Here is a 23,706-nt window from a genome sequence, read left to right on the forward strand (position 1 = left end):
GAACTGATTAATAAATTCAGCAAAGTAGCAGGATATAAGATTAACATTCAGAAGTCAGTTGCATTTCTGTATACCAGCAATGAAATATTAGAAAAGGAATACAAAAATACGATACCTTTTAAAATTGCACCTCACAAAATCAAATACCTCGGAATACACCTGACCAAGGAGGTAAACGACCTACCTATATGCCGAGAACTATAAAACTTTAATCAAAGAAATCAAAGAAGATATAAAGAAATGGAAAGATATTCCATGTTCCTGGATTGGGAAAATCAATATTGTAAAAATGGCCATCCTACCCAAAGCAATCTACAGATTCAATGCCATCCCTATCCAATTACCCACAACATTTTTCACAGAACTAGAACAAACCATCCAAACATTTATATGGAACCACAAAAGACCCAGAATCGCCAAAGCAATCCTGAGAAACAAAAACCAAGCAGGAGGCATCACTCTCCCAGACTTCAAGAAATACTACAAAGCCACAGTCATCAAAACAGTGTGGTACTGGTATCAAAACAGGCAGACAGACAGACCAATGGAACAGAAGAGAGAACCCGGAAATAAACCCTGACACCTATGGTCAATTCATCTTTGACAAGGGAGGCAAGAACATCAAATGGGAAAAAGAAAGTCTATTCAGCAAGCATTGCTGGGAAACCTGGACAGCTGCATGCAAAGCAATGAAACTAGAACACACCCTCACACCATGCACAAACATAAACTCCAAATGGCTGAAAGACTTAAATATACGACAGGACACCATCAAACTCCTAGAAGAAAACATAGGCAAAACACTCTCTGACATCAACATCATGAATAATTTCTCAGGTCAGTCTCCCAAAGCAATAGAAATAAGAGCAAAAATAAACCCATGGGACCTCATCAAACTGACAAGCTTTTGCACAGCAAAGGAAACCAAAAAGAAAACAAAAACACAACTTTCAGAATGGGAGAAAATAGTTTCAAATGATGCAACGGACAAGGGCTTAATCTCTAGAATATATAAACAACTTATACAACCCAGCAGCAAAAAAGCCAATCAATCAATGGAAAAATGGGCAAAAGACCTGAATAGACATTTCTCCAAAGAAGATATACAGATGGCCAACAAACACATGAAAAAATGCTCAACATTGCTGATTATAAGAGAAATGCAAATCAAAACTACCATGAGATATCACCTCACACCAGTCAGAATGGCCATCATTAATAAATCCACAAAGAACAAGTGCTGGAGGGGGTGTGGAGAAAAGGGAACCCTCCTGCACTGTTGGTGGGAATGTCAACTGGTACAGCCACTATGGAGAACAGTTTGGAGATACCTTAGAAACCTATACATAGAACTTCCATATGACCCTGCAATCCCACTCTTGGGCATCTATCTGGACAAAACTCTACTTAAAAGAGACACGTGCACCCGCATGTTCATTGCAGCACTATTCACAATAGCCAAGACATGGAAACAACCCAAATGTCCATCGACAGAGGATTGGATTCGGAAGAGGTGGTATATATACACAATGGAATACTACTCAGCCATAAAAAAGAATGACATCATGCCATTTGCAGCAACATGGATGGAACTAGAGAATCTCATACTGAGTGAAATGAGCCAGAAAGACAAAGACAAATACCATATGATATCACTTATAACTGGAATCTAATATCCAGCACAAATGAACATCTCCTCAGAAAAGAAAATCATGGACTTGGAGAAAAGACTTGTGGCTGCCTGATGGGAGGGGGAGGGAGTGGGAGGGATCGGGAGCTTGTGCTTATCAGACACAACTTAGAATAGATTTACAAGGAGATCCTGCTGAGTAGCATTGAGAACTTTGTCTAGATACTCATGTTGCAACAGAAGAAAGGCTAGGGGAAAAATGTAATTGTAATGTATACATGTAAGGATAACCTGACCCCCTTGCTGTACAGTGGGAAAAAAAAAAAGTCAGATTTTTCATAGGCATAAATCCTTTATTGTTTCATCAGCGAAGGATTAGGTAATTTATATTCAAAGCTCAGGTGTATAGTTGTATTGATTTGCTTAATGCAGAAGGGGCAAGCAATGGCTTGCAGACCCAATCTAGCCTCCACCTGTTCGTGGAGGTTATTTAAATATTTGTTAGCACGTAGCCACATTCATTTATTTAGATATTGTCTACAGCTACTTTCACTCAGAGACTGTGTTCACAGTGTAAAATAATTTGTATTCTGTCCTTTACAGAAAAAGTGTGTTGATCTCTGGATTAATACATATTTTCATAAAACTTTCTTAAAGACCTCTTTTTTCTTTTTTTTTTATTACTTGTATAATTTTTTAATAGTTACTTCCCCAATACAAATTTTTTTCTACTGTACAGCATGGTGACCCAGTTACACATCCATGTACACATGCTATTTTCGCACATTATCATGCTCCATCATAAGTGACTAGACAAATTCCCAGTGCTATACAGCAGGCTCTCATTGTTAATCCATTCCAATGGCAATAGTTTGTGTCTGTTAACCCCAAGATCCCCAACCACCCACTCCCTCCCCCTCCCGCTTGGCAACCACAAGTCTATTCTGCAAGTCCATGATTTTCTGTTCTGTGGAAAGGTTCATTTGTGCCTTATATTAGATTCCAGATATGTGATATATGGTCTTTCTCTTTCTGACTTACTTACTTAGTATGAGAGTCTCTAGTTCCATCCATGTTGCTGCAAATGGCATGATGTCATTCTTTTTTATGGCTGAGTAGTATTCCTTTGTGTATATATACCACATCTTCCGAATCCAATCATCTGTCAATGGACATTTGGGTTGTTTCCATGTCTTGGCTATTGTGATTAGAGCTGCAATGAACATGTGGGTGCATGTGTCTTTTTTAAGGAAAATTTTGTCCGGATAGATGCCCAAGAGTGGGATTGCGGGGTCATATGGTAGTTCTATGTATAGATTTCTAAGTTTTCTCCATACCTATCTCCATAGTTGGTTGTACCAGTTTACATTCCCGCCAACAGTGGAGGAGGGTTCCCTTTTCTCCACACCCCCTCCAGCATTTGTTATTTGTTGACCTATTAATGATGGCCATTCTGACTGGTGTGAGGTGGTATCTCGTGGTAGTTTTGATTTGCATTTCTCTAATAATCAGGGATGTTGAGCATTTTTTCATGTGCTGTTGGCCATCTGTACATCTTCCTTGGAGAAAAGTCTATTCAGGTCTTTTGCCCACTTTTCAATTGGGTTGTTGGCTTTTTTGAGGTTGAGTTGTATAATTTGCCTGTACTAGAGATTAAGCCCTTGTCAGTTGCATCATTTGAAACTATTTTCTCCCATTCTGTAAGTTGTCTTTTTGGTTTTCTTTGCTGTGCAAAAGCTTGTCAGTTTGATTAGGTCCCTTTGCTTTTTTTTTTTCCTCTTATTTCTGTTGCTTTGGGAGACTGACCTGAGAAAATATTCTTTTTTTTTTTTTTTCAATTTTAAAAGACTTTTTTTTTTAATTTTTAATTTTTTTTTGTTTTCCCACTGTACAGCAAGGGGGTCAGGTTATCCTTACATGTATACATTACAATTACATTTTTTTCCCCCACCCTTTCTTCTGTTGCAACATGAGTATCTAGACAAAGTTCTCAATGCTATTCAGCGGGATCTCCTTGTATATCTATTCTAAGTTGTGTCTGATAAGTCCAAGCTCCCGATCCCTCCCACTCCCTCCCCCTCCCATCAGGCAGCCACAAGTCTTTTCTCCAAGTCCATGATTTTCTTTTCTTTTCTTTTCTTTTTTTTTTTTGTCTTTTTGCTATTTCTTGGGCCGCTCCCACAGCATATGGAGGTTCCCAGGCTAGGGGTCGAATCGGAGCTGTAGCTGCCGGCCTACGCCAGAGCCACAGCAACACGGGATCCGAGCCGTGTCTGCAACCTACACCACAGCTCACGGCAACGCCGGATCGTTAACCCACTGAGCAAGCGCAGGGACCGAACCCGCTACCTCATGGTTCCTAGTCGGATTTGTTAACCACTGCGCCACGACGGGAACTCCTCCATGATTTTCTTTTCTGAGGAGATGTTCATTTGTGCTGGATATTAGATTCCAGTTATAAGTGATATCATATGGTATTTGTCTTTGTCTTTCTGGCTCATTTCACTCAGTATGAGATTCTCTAGTTCCATCCATGTTGCTGCAAATGGCATTATGTCATTCTTTTTGATGGCTGAGTAGTATTCCACCTCTTCCGAATCCAATCCTCTGTCGATGGACATTTGGGTTGTTTCCATGTCTTGGCTATTGTGAATAGTGCTGCAATGAACATGCGGGTGCACGTGTCTCTTTTAAGTAGAGTTTTGTCCAGATAGATGCCCAAGAGTGGGATTGCAGGGTCATATGGAAGTTCTATGTATAGGTTTCTAAGGTATCTCCAAACTGTTCTGCATAGTGGCTGTACCAGTTTACATTCCCATCAACAGTGCAGGAGGGTTCCCTTTTGAGAAAATATTCTTAAGGTTGATGTCAGAGAATGTTTTGCCTATGTTCTCTTCCAGGAGTTTGATGGTATCTTGTCTTTGATGAATATAGATGCAAAAATTCTCAACAAAATTTTAGCCATCTGAATCCAACAACATATAAAAAAGATCATACACTAACGACCAGGTAGGATTCATCCCAGGTGCACAAGGACGGTTCAACATACGCCAGTCAACATCACACACCACATTAACAAAAGAAAAGTCAAAAACCACATGATCATCTCAATAGATGCAGAAAAAGATTTGAAAAAGTCCAACATCCATTCATGATAAAAACTCTTACCAAAGTGGGTATAGAGGGAACATACCTTAACATAATAAAAGCCATTTATGACAATCCCACAGCAAATATAATACTCAATAGAGAAAATCTGAAAGCCTTTCCTCTAAAATATGGAACAAGACAAGGATGTCCACTCTCACCATTGTTATTCAACATAGTACTGGAAGTCCTAGCCACAGCAATCAGACAAACGAAAGAAATAAAAGGCATCCAAGTAGGAAGAGAAGTGGTAAAAGTATCATTGTATGCAGATGACATGATACTATATATAAAAAACCCTAAGGACTCAACCCAAAAACTAATTGAACTGATCGACAAATTCAGCAAAGTAGCAGGATATAAGATTAACATTCAGAAATCAGTCGCATTTCTGTATACCAACAATGAAATATTGGAAAAGGAATACAAAAATACAATACCTTTTAAAATTGCATCCCCCAAAATCAAATACCTGGGAATACACCTGACCAAGGAGGTAAAGGACTTTTTTTGTTTTTAGAATTGCACCTGTGGCATATGGAAGTTTCTGGGTTCCTGGGCTAGGGGTTGAATCAGACCTGCAGTTGCCAGCCTATACCACAGCCACAGCAACACAAGATCCAAGCTGTGTCTGCGACCTACATCACAGCTCACAGCAACTCTGGATTCTTAATCCACTGAGTGGAGCTCAGGATCAAACCTGCATCCTCATGGATATTAGTCGGGTTTGTTCCCCTGAGCCACAATGGGAACTCCTGTTTTTGCTTTTGATTTAAATTGTTCCTTTAAAATAGTTAAACACTATGAACTATTCACTGAAATCATGAGAGGATGGGATATTATAAGTAATTTAGTAATCTGTGTGGGTACTATACAGTTTTCAATTTTTAGTAGGGAAATGATGAAATAAACCATTATGAAACCATCTGGACAAATTTTAAACTTGCTTTAATGATTCAAAAGGCACTTCAGGATCTCGAAGTGACACAGGTATCATAATGAACATAAATTATATGTGGTCAAATACTTATTGATTTGCATTCCACACTTCAGAACAGACAGTTTGAGAAAGGGGCTGTAAATATGCTGACCCTGTAGTATATTTTGAAAACTACTTCAAAAATCCCTGGTATCAGCTTGTTTACTTGTCATTTATATTTTTCACATAAAAGTAAATTGTGGTTAAAAAATCTTCAGTTATTTGAGTTTTTAGGCTATTTGCATTGTAGACAAAGAGAAGTTTTACAGTTTTTAAGTATGAGTTGGCAGGATTCTAAAAGACTTTTACTTTCAATTTCTATGTCAGTAATAAATACTCTCAAACAGCAGAAGCAAATATTCTACTATCAGTCTTCTTCCAAAATTGGTTTTCTGTCTCAAGGCTCAAAGTAATGATTGTAATGGGCCTAGATAGAGAGAGATGGGATTAAATCCTGACTCAGCCACTTAGTAGTTTGATGGGGATCATAGACAAGTTATTTAACCCCTTTATGTTTCAATTTCCTCCTCTATGGAATAAGTGGACTTAACAGAATTATGGTAGGAATTAATAAGTTAATGAAGATAAGGCCTATGGTTAGCAAGTTTCTGGCACATAGTTAGAGATCTAAAATGGTAAGTATTTTCCTCAGAGTTCAGAGTATTAAAACATTACTAAAATTTTTAATTTTTTAAATTAACAAACAGTAAAATTCATTTTGGGGGTATACAATTTGATGAGTTTTAACATATGAATAGATTCATGTAACCATCATCACAGTTGGGGTGTGAAACAGTTAAATCACCCCCAAAAGTCCCTCATGTTGTCCCTTTGAAATAGGGTCTCTCCTTCCCCAGCCCTAACCCGTGACGATCACTGATTCAATTTTCGGCACTAGAATTTTTCCTTTTCTAGAATGTCGTCTAAATGGAATCATACAATGTAACCTTTTGAGACTGTTTTATTCATCCAGTATGATGTATTTGGGATTCATCCACGTTTTCCTGTGTGTCAAACATCTGTTCCTTTTATTGTATTCCATTGTATGGATGTATCACAGTTTGTTTACCCATTCACCCATTTAAGGAAGTTTGGGTTGGTTCCAGTTTTTTACAGTTTTAAATAGAGATACTATGTGAGCATATGTTGTATAAGTTTTCACTTTTCCTGGGTGAATATCTAGCAGTGGGATTATTAGGTCATATGGCCAGGTGTGTTTAACTTTATAAGAAACTGTCAAGTTGTTTTCCAGAATAGCTGTATCATTTTCCATTCCAGGAATGCATGAGAGTTCCAGTTGCTCTGCATCTTCACTTTAGTATTATTATACACTTAAAAAAAATTTTGTTGGTAAATGAGAGGTGATATCTTTTTTTTTTTAATAACATTGAGCATGTTTTCATTTTCTTATTTGAAGACCATGTATTTTCTTTGGTACAATGTCTGTTTGGATATTTTGTCAATTTTTAAATTGCATTGTTTTCTTTTGGCCTTTTTTTGGCCACGCTCTCAGCATGTGGAACTTACTGGGTTTAGGGATTGAACCTGAGCCACGGTAGCAATCTGAGCCATAGCAGTAACATTGTCAGGTCCTTAATGCTCTGTGACTCAAGAGAACACCACATTGTTTTCTCTTTGATGAGTTTTTAAGAGTTCTTTGAAATGCTTTCTGTATATTCCGAATAGAAATCCTTTGTCAGATTTGTGACTTGCATATATTTTCTCCCAATTTATGACTTGGGAGAACACTCTTTCAAAAAATAAAGATTTTAAAGTTTGATGAAGTCCAATTTTTTTTTTTTTTTATGAATTGTACTGTTGGTGTCATGTCTAAGTACTCTTTGCCTAACTTTATACCATGAAATTTTTCTCCAATATTTTCAGCAAAAGTTTTAAAGTTTTATGTTTTACATTTAGATCTATTCATTTTGAGTTAATTTTATACATGATGTGAGGGTTTTATGGTTTTTTTGTTTGTTTGTTTGTTTTTTGTCTTTTGTCTTTTTAGGGCTGCACCCAGAGCATATGGAAGTTCCCAGAGTAGGGACTGAATCGGAGCTGTAGCTGCTGGCTTACACCACAGCCACAGCAACTCGAGATCTGAGCTGCATCTGAGACCTACACCATAGCTCATGGCAACGCTGGATCCTTAACCCACTGAGCAAGGCCAGGGTTTGAACCTATGTTCTCAGGGATACTAGTCAGGTTTGTTAACTGCTGAGCCACGTCAGGAACTCCTGGTTTTATGGGGTTTTTTAAAATACAAAATCCATTGGCCATATTTGTGTGGGTCTGTGTCTGGATTCTCTATTTTATTCCGCTTATCTTTGTGTATATCTCTTTGCCAATGGCACACTGCATTGATTATTATAATTTATAATAATTTAAAAATTACTTCCAACTTTATTCTCCTCTCTCAAAATTGCTTTGGCTATTCTCATTTTTTTTTAACCTTTCCATATGGATTTTAGAATCAGCTTGTATATATTTGATTGGAATTACATTAAATGTATAGATCAGTTTGTGGAGAACTGATACTTTTATCATGTTATATCTTTAATCCACAAACACAGTATGTCTCTCCATTTATTTTAGGCTGCATTGACGTCTTTCATCAGAATTATGTAATTTTCAGCATACAGGTCTTGCACATATTGTGTTAGATTTATACCTAAGCACTTCATTATTTTGGAGCTATTGTGTTTTTAAGAATAACTTTTAGTTTCCAATTGTTCATTGTTAGCAACTAGAAATGATTGACTTTTGCGTGTTGGTTATATATTCTGGGACCTTGTAAAACTCATTTATTAGTTCTTTTTTTGTAAACTACTTGGGATTTTCTACAAATACAATTTTATCTCTTGCAAATAAGAACAATTTGGAAAATTTCCTTTTCCTATTTTCTCGATATTGAATAGGAGTGGTGAAAGAGGATATTTTGTTTTGCTCCTCATTTAAGAGGGAAAAGCATTCAGCCTTTCATAAGCAAGCATGATGTTATTGAAAGGTATTTGTTTTGGTAGGTGCTCTTTAACAGTTAAGAAAGTTATCTTTAGGAAGTTCCCTTTGTGGCTTTGCAGCAACCAGCCTGACTAGTATCCGTGAAGATGAGGGTTTGACCCCTGGTCTAGCTCAGTGGGTTAAATGATCCGGCGTTGCCATGAGCTATGGTGTAGGTTGCAGATGGGGCTCTGATCCTGCACGATGCTGTGGCTGTAGTGTAGGCTGGCAGCTGTAGCTTTGATTTGACCCCTAGCCAGAAAACTTCCATATGCTGCAGGTGCAGCCCTAAAAAAAATAAAAAATAAAAAAAAGAAATAAAGTCATCTTCTATTCCTAGTTTGTTGAGTCTTTTTAAAACTTAAAATGATATTGAACTTTATAAAAAAATTTTTGTCATATATTGGGTGTTCCCGTTAGGCTCAGTGGGTTAAGAACCCAACTAGTATCCATGAGGAATGGGGTTCAATCCCTGGCCTCACTCAGTGGATTAAGGATGCAGCATTGCTGCAAGCTGCAGCACAGGTTGCAGATGTGGCTCAGATCTGTCTGTGGCTGTTGCTATGGCAGTGGTGTAGGCCAGCAGCTGTAGCTCTGATTTGACCCCTAGCCTGGGAACTTCCGTATGTCATAGGTGTGGTCCTAAAAAGAAAAAAAAATTGTCATATCAGAAAATTGATTACTCTTTTTAAGACAGTTAATATTGTAGATATATTGATTGGTCACAGTGTCCAATGGTCTATATTTTGTATATCACTGCATACTATTTGCTGCTATTTTGTAGAGGATTTTTGTGTCAATGTTTAGGAGTGATATTGATCTGTAATTTTATTTTTTTGTCTTCTTTGTTTGGTTTTGTTATCAGACAAATGCTGGCTTTATAAACAGATTTGAGAAGGTTCCCTGCTGTTTTATTTTCAGGAAGATACTATAGAAGTGATGTTATTTCTTTTTAAAATATAAGAGTGAAAGCATCTGAGCCAGGAGATTTTTTTGGAAAGGATTTTCCTTAGTAAAACAATTTCAAATTTTTTTTTTTGTCTTTTTGCCATTTCTAGGGCCACTCCTGCGGCATATGGAGGTTCCCAGGCTAGGGGTCGAATAGGAGCTGCAGCCACCAGCCTACGCCAGAGCCACAGCAACACAGGATCCGAGCCGCATCTGCAACCTACACCATAGCTCACGGCAATGCCGGATCGGTAACCCACTGAGCAAGGGCAGGGACCGAACCCGCAACCTCATGGTTCCTAGTCGGATTTGTTAACCACTGCGCCACGACGGGAACTCCTTAAATTTTTAATAGTTATAAGACTATGCAGAATATCAGTTTCATCTTGGGTGAGTATTGGTAATTTATGATTTTTAATGTGTTGGTCCACTTCATAAAGTTACTGGATTGATGTACAATTAATTGTCCATAGTATTCTCTTATTTTCCTTTTAATGCCACTAAGGTATAATGGTATCCCCTGTTTTACTCCTGATATTGGCAATTTATGTCTTCTTTTTCTTTTTCAGTTTTGATAGAACTTTGTCAACTTTATTAACCTTTTTAAAGTTAATAAGCCCAATTTTTCTTTATTTTTAGAAAAATTTATCAATTTTTGCTCTTATCTTTGTCATTGTCATTTCCTTCTTATGCTTACTTTGGGGTTTTGTTTTTTTCCCCCCACTTGTTTCTTAATGTAAAAAGTTGGATTACTGATTTGAGACCTTTCTTTTTTTCTAACCTAAGTACTTAATGCTAAAATTCATCTTAATGGATGGCTTTAGAGGCATCCCTCAAATTTTAGCATATTGGACTTCAATTTTTTCCATTCTAATACATATTTTAAATTTTCTTGAGATTTCTTCTTTGGCTTGTTGCTTATTTATTAGTATGTTGTTTAATATCCAAGTGTTTAGAATTTTTCTGTTATCTTTGTGTTATCATTTCTGGTTCAATTCTATTATGGAGAACAAATTTTATATAATTTCAATTTTTAAAAATTTGTTATGTTTTGTTTTATAATGCAAGATGTAATCTTCATTGGTCATTGTTCCATGTGCACTTGAGAGGAATGTGTACTTGGCAGTTATTGGGTGTTCCATAAATGTGAATTAAATCCACTTAGTTGATGGTGTTGTTCAATTCTTCTATATCCATTCTGGTTTTTGCTGGCTTCTGTTAAATACTGAGAGAAGTTGAGGTTGTCAAATATGATTATGGGTTTCTCTTTACATTTTGCTAATTTTTGCTTCATGTGTTTTGAAGCTTTGCTATTATTTTTTTGTGGATAGACCCTTTTATTATAATGTAATATCCCTTTAAAAAAATAACTTTAGCTTGCTTTTGATTAGTGTTTCCATAGTATACCTTTGTTCCCATCATTTTACCTTTAACTTATGTAATTTTTTCTTTTTTTCTTTTCTTTTTCTGTTGCACCCATGGCATATGGAAGTTTCTGGGCTGGAGATCAAATCCAAGCCTCAGCTGTGATTTATGCCACAGCTGCAACAATACCGGTTCCTTAACCCACTGTGCTGGAACAGGGATTGAACAATGCTGGATCCTTAACCTGCTGCACCACAACAGGAACGTCGCATGATTTTTCTGTTTAAATCCTTTCTGACAGTCTGTCTTTTAATTTCTGTGTTTAAATTACATACATTTAATTCAATTATTGATATATTTGGATTTATTCATTTTCTGCTTTTTTCCTTTTTATCATTTGCTTTTCTGTTTCCCCTTCACCATCTTCCTTTGGAAGACGAAGAATTTAGCTAGTGTTTAATATTATTTCACTTTATTTATTGTATTTGACTGTCTCTTTTTTCATAGTTTATGTGATGCTCAAGAGTTATAATAAATTTTTCACAGCTTATATAAAACCATTATTTTATACTTCAGTTAGAATATAGAAAATTTACCACCGTATAGCTCCTTTTATTCTCCCCCATTTGTGTTGTAGCTGTCCCATGTATTACTTTAATGTACAGTGAAAAATTATCAGTGTGGTAATTTTTTTTGTTCGTTTTGGTTTTGGTTTTTTTGGTTTTTGTTTTTGTTTTTTGGTCTTTTTACCATTTCTAGGGCCGTTCCTGCAGCATATGGAGGTTCCCAGGCTAGGGGTCTAATAGGAGCTGTAGCCGCCAGCCTACACCAGAGCCACAGCAACACGGGATCCGAGCCGAGTCTGCAACCTACGCCACAGCTCATAGCAATACCGGATCCTTAACCCACTGAGTGAGGCCAGGGATCAAACCCACAACCTCATGGTTCCTAGTTGGATTTGCTAACCACTGAGCCACGACGGGAACTCTCCAATTTTTATTTTCATATATCAAATGTATTTTAAAGAGCTTAAGAGAAGTTGTATTTACCCACGTATCTACCATGTCAGTGACTCTCCCTTCAATCCTGTTAGTATAAGTTTTCCTTTGGTATCATTTCCCTTTGGTCTGAAAATCTTCCTTTAACAGTGGTTTTAAAGCAGGTTTTCTAGCAACAAATTTCCTTCACTTGAGAAAGCATTTATTTTTATTCCTAAAGGAAATTTTTGCTCTTGAAAATATTTAGCCAATTCCTTCTGGCCTCCAAGATTTCAGACGAGAAATAACATTTGAATTGGTTTTCTTGGTTTTGTTTTGTCTTGTTGGCCATGCCCTCAGCATGTGGAAGTGCCCAGGCCAGGGTTCAAACCTGTGCCACAGGAGCCACTCCAGCCACTGCAGTGACAATGCCCAATTCTTAACCCTCTGCGCCATGAGAGAACTCCTAATGTATTGTTCTTTTGTTCTACTTTTTAATATTTTGTCTTTGTCTTTAATATTCAGAAGTTTGATTATAAAATGTCTTGGCATGAACTTGTGTTTACCCTGTTTGAAGTTTACAGAACTTTCAATATGTATGAATTCTTGACTTTAACCAAAAATAGGACATTTCAGCCATTATTTCTTCAAATTTTTATCTGTGCCACCCTTTTGTTCTTTCCTTCTGGAATTCCAGTTATACAAATATTAGACCTTTTGGTACCATCTCACATGTCCTCTTTCCTGTCATCTCCATTCTACTCTTGAGCCTGTCTGGTAAGTTTTTATTAGACATGTAAAGTTCAAAAAGCGTTTTGCTGTTGAAAGTTTCCTGGAAAATCCCTTGCATCCTGTTGAGTCTAGTATTTGCTCCAGATTATATATTTTTAACAAAGTATTATTATTATTAATAGTTGCATTAATATAAGCTGCCAGTCAGATCAATGGGACATAAGAAAAATTTAGTTTCATGTAAAGTTTGCGTATGCATATTGTGGATTTAAACATGTCCACAAAGTTTTTTTTTTCTTTTTAGGGGTGTACCTGCGGCATATGGAAGTTCCCAGGCTAGGGGTCGAACTGGAGCCGCAGCTGCTGGCCTACACCACAGCTACAACAACACAGAATCTGAGCTGTGTCTGCAACCTACACTGCAGCTTGCGACAACGCTGGATCCTTAACCCACTGAGTGAGGCCAGGGGTCAAACCTTAATTCTCATGGATACTACTCAGGTTCTTAAGCACCTGACCCACAATAGGCACTCCTAAAGTTTTTAATACTCTTCATCAAAAGATTCATCTTAACTATCTTCCCCTTGAATAGTGTTCAGTTTTAAATTAGTGGCTTGCATCTAACAAAGAGAATGCATTAAAAAGTGATGCTGTGTCACTACCTAGGTCAAGCTCCAAAAGGCAATATAGCTTCCTTATGACTCTCTTTCTTGAAAAACTCACCTCTGGAAAATAGCCACCATGTTGTGAGAGCACATGTAGACAGCATGTGTCAGGTGTATTAACTGACATCTACAGTCAAGGCTCCAGGAGAATTCCAGCATCAACTACCAGACGTCAGAGTGAGCAAGACTTTAGGTGATTCCAGTTGTCTTCAGTCCACCTCCGTCAAAGCTCAGTGGAGCATAGATGAATTGTCCCAACTGAGCCCTGCTCAGATTTTTGATTTTAAGTAAAATACCTGTTGTTATAAGCTTCTGTATTTGGGGTCATTTGTTATCTAGCAATAGGTAAATGGAATAGATTTTGGTACTTGGTACCTGGAAATGCTGCTGGGGGTGCTGCTTAACAAGAAACCTAAAACATGTAGGAATTGCTTTGGAGCCTCGAGAAGAATGCTAATGAAAGCCTAACACTTTGAAGAGACTGCTAATAGAAAAGAGCCTTTAACAAAATCCATGCACCAATTCTTTCCATTCTTTTAGTTATATCTTCCCCCATATCATTCAAGTATTGGAGATACTGCATTTGCTTAGGCTTTGCCTTTTATACATCATCCTGTATACTGTAGATGACAACCTTAGTCACTCTGATGCCACTCATGCTAGGAGTTAACCTCCCTCCCACACTTGCCCCTCACAATGACTGCTCTCTGACTGTTGGGTAATTCGGTTTTAAGATCCTATCTTAAGGGATTGTTTTCTGGAGCCATTTTCCATTCCAACTCTTAAATTGAGTTTTCATGAAAGCAGAGAGTCTGACTCATTGACTCAGTGAAGGTGCTTTATTTGGGACATAATCCCAGGAAACAAGTGAGAGAGAGGAGAGAATGATACAAGAAAGGGAGAAAAGTCAACAAATGTTATTTTATTGTGCATGTTGTTGCCAAGAACAACCAGGACGCAATCCCACTTATTTATTTATTTATTCATTTATTTATTTTTGTCTTTTGTCTTTTTAGGGCTGCACTCGTGGCATATGGAGGTTCCCAGGCTAGGGGTCTAACTGGAGCTACAGCTGCCGGCCTACACCACAGCCACAGCCACACCAGATCCAAGCCGTGTCTATGACCTACACCGCAGCTCACGGCAACACCAGATCCTTAACCCACTGATCGAGGCTAGGGATTGAACCTACAACCTCATGGTTCCTAGTCGGATTTGTTTCTGCTGCTCCACGATGGGAACTCCTCAATCCCAATTAGGAACTCTGAAGAACTTTGTAGAATATGCCTCTGAATTGTCTTGTCACAGAACTGGAGGCTAGTCTATTTACATAAAAACTCCTGTTCGGGAGTTCCCTTGTGGTGTAGTGAGTTAAGCAGTGTTGTCACTGTGGTGGCTTCGTTCACTGCTGGGCACAGGTTTGATCCCTGGCCCAGGAACCTCCACGGGTTTCGCCAAAAACAAACAAAGACCTCTGGTTCAATATTGGTTAAGGGTTGTCCTCACATTTTTGCAATTTTTTTCTACTGATGAGTTCTAAGACCTCAGAGAAAGCCCTGAGGCAGAAAAGCAGAGAGACGTCATTATCTGAGGAGAGTCACTGAAAATATGCATGGAATTGTTTACCTCAGCTACACTGAAGTCAGATGGACTGAGTGGGATGTTTGGGGCCTCACAAATGTCTACTATGCCTACATATATATTTGAAGAATATGAAGAGTTTCAGAGGTTAGGATGGAATTTGTTTTCCAAGAGGCTAACAGAATTTTGGCAGCCCATGAGCACCTTGTTAAAAACTCCTGGTCTGGAAGCTCAGTAGTTCAGTATATATCCTCTTTCCAGGCACATAGGAAGCCTCACTCTCCAGCCTCCCTTGCAATTAATGATCATGGGACTGAGTTTGAGACAAAGGCTAGGGGACAGAAGTATACTGTTTCCAGCTCTGTCTCCTAAAATTATTCCATTCTTTGCTCATCAGCCAAGAAGGAATTCAGTGGGAAGATGTTGGAGGCACATGATGGAAGGAACTTGAATCTCCGAATTATTACTTGGAAAAGAGCAGTCCGGGCTAGTCACCCATCTCCCATCAGACAGTGAATTGAATGAGAAATAAGCCTTCTGTATGTGTATATGTATGAGAGTATGAGAGAGAGAGAGAGAGAGAATCTACAGATATTTTGAGGTTTATTTTTTTTATTTTCTTTTAGCAGTTGGCTTTAATTACTTTGACTAACAAAGTATTTTACAAAATAATAGTGGTATCTTATGTAAGACTGATAGTTCCTTGAGTCTCATTATACTTGGATCATTGAAAAAAATATTAGTTATCACCTCCTTATCTTATAGGCAGGCATGTGATGGTAATTGACAGAATCATGTTCATGGTTTGCTTTTAGCCTCCTAAGGACTAGGCAAGAGCTCAGCTCAGAAGTTCCTGCTGTGGCCCATTGGTAACCAGCCCAACTAGTATCTGTGAGGATGTGGGTTCAATCCACGGCCTCACTCAGTGGGATAAGAATTCAGTGTTGCTGCGAACTGTGGGGTAGGTTGCAGATGTGGCTCGGATCCCAAGTTGCTGTGGCTGTGGTATAAGCCAGTTGTAGCTCTGATGCGAAGGCCCCTCCCTGTGCCACACTTGCAGCCTTAAAAAGAAAAGAAAAAGAAGCTCAGCTCTGAGCAATAGTATAATTACTTTATTACTTTTAGATAACTGATTGCTTTCCTCCTAGTTAGGGAGAATTGCCTTTTGCTATTTGCTTGCTATCTTGTGCTTACTGAACACAACTTGAGAGGGAAACCTTCCTTCAGAATCCTAAGATAATTAATAAGAGAAAGAACCAGCATGAAATACTGTCTGCTTTCTCATTTATCATGAGTGGCCAAGAAAATATCTTGGATATAATAAATATGAATCAATGGAAGACAAGCAGATAATAACTTGGATTTTAAATGAGTAGAAGAGAAGCTTCCCTAGTGTTTAATAATGTCTTATCATTTTTAGACAAGCATAAGGATAATATCTTTTTGATGTCGGAGATGGACCGTGACAAAGAAGTAAGAATACTCCCTCTTGTGGTTCTTGAGAAAAATATTCCCTCCAATAAGAGAGTATTGAAAAAACAGAAACTCTGAACTCAGATAATTTCAGTGGATAATTAGAATGTATCATTTTCTCTCTGATCTGGTTTTATGAAGCTGAGTAACCATTTTAGGCTGTGGATTTTCTTGAGGCTGTTGATGAATTTATACTGTTAATTTCAGGGAGAAACTGAGAATGTGACATGAGGAAAGGTCTCTTCATCCTGACCTGGAAAAAAGTTGCTTTCACTTGCAATTTTTTTTCCCTAAAGGGTTAAGTACTAGTAATGGTTGAGGTCGTGATTCCTGGCCCGGAACTTCTGCATCCAGAGGCAGAGGCATGGCAAAAAAAAAAAAATAAATAAATAAAAAGGTGTTGTAGTAACTGTCACTCAGTTTCTTCTTTCTTTAATTTGCAACTGGTTCCCCAACGTGGCCTTGTACTAGCTTTGGGCGAAGCTTTGATTTAAGAGGGGGTAAATTTGTGTTAGGACACTATCTCGTCTAAAACACATCACTCATTATTTTGTGGGGTTGGTGTAAATGTATTTATCAGATGCATGTTTTTTTCCCCCCTATAGACTTGGAATCTTGTTTAGCAGCTTTGTTTTTCTCAGGGGATGGTTGGCTGCGAAACACTGGGAAGAGTAAATTTACTAATTTCTTAAGTAAAATAGAGATGGCATCACAATTGGAAAGCAACACATATCCAATGTCAGCAGTGGTTTGATGTGAAATTATCATTTGTTTTTTCATAATTGACGCCTCTTGATTTTTGCTTCTAAGGTTTCACCATTAGAAACATGATATCCTCCATTTCTGAAGAGGGTTGACGCCTGTGTAGGAATCAACATTTATTTATCTCTTGATCTCTCTTTCTCTCTGGTTCTCTATTTGGTTGTATGTGTTGTTCTGGTTTGCCCTGAAAAGTCATGGTTTACACTGCTGTTACTGTATCCCATTTAGCTTAGGATTTGTTCCTTTTTCTTTTCTTTTTTTTTCCTCAGGGAAAAATTTAATAATTTCTGTTTCAAAAGACATAAAATAGAACTTTAAGAACACTGGAAGCAATTTTAAATTTTAAAATATTTAATTATTACATTGAAACAATACATTCCTTAGAAAAATACCCATGATATGATACTAGAACCGAAAAAACTAAAGTACATGAATTGTGAGGGAAAAAGAAACTGCCTTGTTCTGGATGAAATGCATTACTGCTACTTATGTTCCATTGGACAAACAGGTCACATGAGCCACTGAGATGCATAGTTTCTGGGAAATAGAGTTCAGCTGTTTGCCCAGAAATAATGTTGAGAAACATATACTTAGTCTCTGCCACATGATGTTAGAACAAACACATGATGACAGAGCATGAAAGATACATGCAGTCCAAAAGCAAGAATGGTGTTATTTGCACCTTACAAATAAAGAAACTGAGGCTCAGAACTAAGAAAATTGCTTGTTGCCACACTGCCAAAAAGGGGCAGAATTAAGCATCAGACTTGAGTCTATTGACTTCCAGTCCCAACATTTACCACCACATTCCAAAGATCTCTTGGCAGTTTCTAGAAATCATACTTTATAGTCCATTTATATATTTACTGTATGGTTAACAGAAGCTAAAATTTAAGTGATTTAGGTTATTATTTCTAATTTTACCTGAATTATAATACTTGCATACATTTTTAGAAGATATGACTAAATATAAATATTGAAAGAATTTATATATATTTGTCTATCAGATTTGATTTGAACTTTCTTGTGAAAGTCCATTACCTGAATTATACACAGACAGAAAATAGCTTTTCCTTTTACCTATGTATCCATTTTTTTTTTTTCTTATTTGAGACCATGGAGTTAGAATCAAAATCTCAGGAGATTTTATCATTTTTTTTCTGGATTGAACATAACACATAACCTGGTTCTTGGTTAGAGCTTTTTATTAGTTTGGGGGGTGAGTATAATATAAATCTGGAAGGTGTCTCTTCTTATATGCATTTTCTCCTACATAAATAATCTTGAGACTCATAAAAGGAAAATAAGATTCTGAAATTAAATTCTCCATTGCCTTTGTTTGTTCATTTTATCACTGTCTGTTGACTGGTTGGTTTAATAGAACAGCTTCCTTAAAATATATAACAATCCACTTTGCTCTTTTCCCATATTTTTTCAGAAGGCACAAGAAAGATTTTGTTGTTGTTGTTATTGTTAGACAACAGAATTATGTGAATCTTAGACTTTGGAAAAAAAAAACATTATATATAGCTTGGAGACATTTGCTCTGTCCTGCGTTTTAGGGTTATTTTCTATCAAGGATAATTTCACCTGACACCTGTTAACAAGCAAAGTTGAAACAAATTAAAGATTGATTGATGGGCTTTAATCTCCCCTTATGTTTCTGTCTGTCTCCATAATTCAGAGTTCACATTTGGGTTGTGTGTGTGTTTAAAGCAAACTGGATGGAAAAAGTGAAAGGAGAAGACACAGTCATTTCTTCGCCTATATGCTAACTCCAGTCGTGCTTTGATCCTGCTAGTCTATGTTCTCTACTGAGGGCACTTGATCCTGGACCAGCAGACCTTCTTGCAGAAACAACACTGACAGTTTTTCTACCTATCCATTCTGGAAATGTGTTTGGTTAAAGCTGCTTTGCCCTTAGCCTTTGCAAGCACAAAAACTCGGAGGCTTGTCCTTTGAGGAAGCATGTAAGCTAGCGAAGCATAAATCCCTGTTTGTCTCAAATGACAAGTTATACATTTAGCTGCTCATCAAGAAGCATTCTCTCTGTTCCACAGAGAGCAGCAGCTCAGCAAGCTCAGTGTTCTGACTGACACGAAGCTCAGAAGCTCAGAGATTCCATATCAATAGCATGTAAATGTAGCAGGAGAACAGACTAAAGACTCCACTGGAATTCAGACGTGTCTGGACTTGCCTGGTGTACGGGTAGGGCCATCTCCCCAAAAGACTTGTTTTTCTGATGGACTAAGGAGATTTCTGAGAATGTATGTGTCCTAAGAGAGGAGAGCTTGACCCTGTAACAAAGCCGTAGTTGTCTTGGTGGATGGAGAATTCTGAATACAGCATCAAAATTTTCACTTTCATTTGCCTACTAGGCAAGACCCTATTGGATTGAGGTTTAAATCCTGTGGAGAGCAATAGGTCTGAATTTAAAGCCCCAAAGACCTGATTTTCTAAAGACTCTCAAGTGTAAATGCACAGACAGTGCTTTACTGGAGCTCTCTAACACCAATGCAGAGATGTGAGAAGCCCTTCTCCACGTAGCTGTGGCAGACAAGAGTCTAAATATGCTTTCTCCCAACCTCACCCCAAGACCTCTGACTCACAGTTACTCTTTCAAACAGTTTTCTAGGTCCCTCTTTGAAGGGATTTTGCAGATGTAATTGAAGTCCCACGTTAGTTGACCTTTAAGGTTGGAGATTACCCACCTGGGCTGGATCCTGAGCCTTTTCTGTAGGTAAGAGCACAAAAGGAAGTCAAAGCTTCAAAGCACAAGGGGAGATTTGATGCACTGCTGTAGGTTGAGGATGAAGGGGGCCTTATGCCAAGGAGTGCAGGTGGCCTTAAGGAGCATAAGAGTAGTCCCTTTCAGACAGCTGACAAAGACACATGGACTCAGTGCATATTTGACCAATGACCTGAATGAGTTTGGAAGCATATTCTTTCCTAGGGCCTCCAGATAAAAGCCAAGCCCTGGGGACACCTTGATTTCAGCTTTATGAGACCCTAAGCAGTTGAGCCTGCCTAGACTTCTGACATAGGAGGGTGAAAGAATATTTGTGTTGTCTTGAATTACTACATTTACAGTAATTTGCTAGGCAGTGAGAGAAAACTAATGAAGTAACAGAATATGATGAAGATTTGCATCTTGTGGGACTCAGGCCTCAGCTGTGGTGGGAGGCCCCAGTGTCCCACAAACCTAGTGGTATACAATGGATGCCAGTGGTAAATGGTGGAACATGATGAGAAAAGACTTGGCAAATGCTTACAAAACATCCCCTAGGAACTCCCAGAAATTCTTCCGGTAGGGGAAGCAAGGAAAAATTTGGATTGTTACAGTTAATATGAGTCACTAGAACTTACGGGCTGATCAAGTTCAGGGAAATGGCACTCATCTAATAAAATCCAGGTTAGTAAAATCTCTTCATTCACCAAAAGGGACATAGTTTTTTGTTTTTTTTTTTCCTTTATTTTGTTTTGTTTTTCTGTTTCTTTGTTTTTGTTTTTCTGATTATTCTCCACATTTCTTAATTCCCTTGCCTTTTTCTTTGCCCTGGTCTCTTTTGGTAATGCTAAGAGGTGAGTTTAGTAAGTATGTCCTTGGAAACAGCAGAAGTATCTCTTTTTCTTTATTATTAAATCTTTGCTACTGAGATAAAATAGCAACTTATTCTTGAGAAATAGGTCATCCTTTTCAGTATACTTAGGTGCTTTTATCACAAACTTCCAATTAAAAAAAAAATAGTGAGCAAACATTTTGTATTGGGTTCTTAACAAAAAAAAAACTTGACCAAAGAAAGTATGGAAGAATATGGACTTATCATTTTCAAAGGCAAGATACAGACTAGTACATAGATGATTGTAGTATAATTGTACTATAATTTTATAGGAATACTACTGGGAGACAATTCCCCTCAGGCTTTTTGCATTTCTGCACATCTGAGCAGATGCATTGGCAGCTTCTGTCCTGGAATATCTTTTTAAGTATGTTTGTATGGCAAACAGCTTTGAAAGATAAAGATAGTGTCTCTCTCTGAGGCAAAGGGCAGATTTGTTTGCAGTCCAGGATAATAAAGATAATGTCTCTTTCTGGAGCAAATGTTGCGCAAGTGTGCTGGCAGTTTCCTTTAAAAGTTTGGTGTCTCCTAAGGTCAGGGCATCTGGGCTGTGAGACAAGCCAGGTGTGTACTAGATGACAAACTTGTCTTAGTTTGCCTGAGACTTTCTTGACTGTAGCATGGAGTCCTGAATACCAGGAACTCTTCAGTCTGGGGCACATTTGGGATTTGTCACTCTATGAGCTGCATGCACCTGAGATGCTCCAAATCACCTGTACCCTGATGGGATTTGGGAGGCAGGGAACAAATGTAGACTTGAAGCTCATGCTGCCTCTTGTGCTGTATGAAAGTCCTTTGGATCTGACCCAGGAGCCTCCTGTCTTTGACTGTCACCCTTTAAAATGTGGTAGCCTAGCTTGTTAGGTAGCAAGTACAATAAAGTCTCAGACCCTTCACAATTCTTTACAAATGTAAGTCCAGTGATTGCTGAAGTTGTAGTTGGGGAAATGTCTTATTTTAGATCGGAAATGTGGAGTAAGCCCATAAGCTTCCTCTGATGTTTTCCAGAAGTTATTTTATGAAATGAGTAATTCAAAAACAAATTAACTTAGGAGTTCCCGTCGTGGTACAGTGGAAATGAATCCGACTAGGAACCATGAGGTTTCCGGTTTGATCCCTTTCCTTACTCAGTGGGTTAAGGATCTGGTGTTGCCCTGAGCTGTGGTGTAGGTCACGGATGTGGTTCAGATCTGGCATTGCTATGGTTGTGGTGTAGGCTGGGAGCTATAGCTCTGATTGAACCCCTAGTCTGGGAACCTCCATATGCCAGGGGTGCGGCCCTAAAAAGCAAAAAACAAAAAAACCAAAAAAAAAAAATCAACTTATGAAAGTGAGTTTGTAAGAACTTGTGTTATTTCTTTGGAATTTTTCCCCCTCTTGTTCATTCATTATTTAAAATCGTGTAGCTTAATTTTCAAACATTTAGGGATTTTTCTAGTTATCTTTATGTCCTTATTCCTTATTTTAATTCCACTCCAGTCAGAAAACATACTCTATGATTTCATTTCTTTAAAATTTGTTAACATTTACTTTGGTTTTCTTTGGCACATGTCTAAGGGTATTTGGGGAAAAAAATGTACTTTGCAATTGTTGGTGGTAGTGACTGTATTCTTTCTGATTATTCTGTCCATCATGATGACATTTCCAGGAATGATTATGGATTTATCTATTTTGCCTTTATGTATTAGGTGACACAAATTTAGGAATGTTTTATCTTCCTACTTAATGGACTCTTTTATCATTTTTAAATATCACTCTATAAGGTCTACTTTGCTTGGTGTTATTAAAACTGTACTAGCTTTCTTTTGTTTACTTTTTGCTTAGTATGTATATTTCCATTCTTTTTCTTTTTAAAGTTTCTGTGTTCTTATATTTAAAGTCTGTCTGTTGTAAACATCATATAACTAGATCCTATTTGTTTGTGTTAAATTTGGTCCAAAAGTCTTTGTCTTTTAATGGAAGCCTTTGTTCTATTTACATCTTACATAATTACTGATATATTGCTGTTATGGAGTGAATGTTTCTCCCCTGAAATCCATATGTTGAAAGCCTACCTCTTAATGTGATGGTCTTAAGAGGTGGGGTCTTTGGGAGGTAATTAGGATATGATGAGATCACAGTAGTGGAGCCCTCGTGAATGGGATTAGTACCTTTGGAAGGAGAGCTTGCTTCCCCTTTCTACTCTCTGCCATGTGAGGATACAACAAGAAATCAGCTGTCGGCAACCTGAAGAAGACTCTCACCAGAACTCAACCATGCTAGCACCCTAATCTTGGGCTTTAGAACTGTGAAAAATAAATGTCTGTTCTTTTAAGCCATCTAACCTATGGTATTTTGTTATAGCAGCCCAAACTGACTAAAACACTTTGGTTTATATCAACATGTTACTTGTTTTTCATATATCCCGTCTGGTCTTTGATCTTTTATTTTCCCTTTGCTGAGTTACTTTAGATTAATCAGATATTGTTCATTAATCTGTTTTCCCTCAATAGGATTTTTAGTTGTACACTTTCTCCCGTCAGGCCCCATGCTTGCTGTTGGTCACCTTAGCTGTGCTGGGCTATTCTGCAGTTGAAAGGAATTTGAATGCAAATTTTTGGATCCTCTCTCAATTCCTTTCTTGTCTGGGATTGTGATGCTCAATTCCAAGACACACTAGCAGTCCTGAACTCATACCTCTTTTCCCTCAGTCCAATAAGACTGTGACTTTCTGTTTGAGCTGTATTCCCTACATCACAATTAGAAAAATGCCCTCAGAAAAAAGTCATAGCATGAATTTAGACTTCACCATATGTGCTTCCCTTCTTTCAGAGACTGAGAGTCCTGC

Source organism: Phacochoerus africanus, chromosome 1 (assembly GCF_016906955.1).
Source record: "Phacochoerus africanus isolate WHEZ1 chromosome 1, ROS_Pafr_v1, whole genome shotgun sequence".
NCBI lineage: Eukaryota > Metazoa > Chordata > Mammalia > Artiodactyla > Suidae > Phacochoerus > Phacochoerus africanus.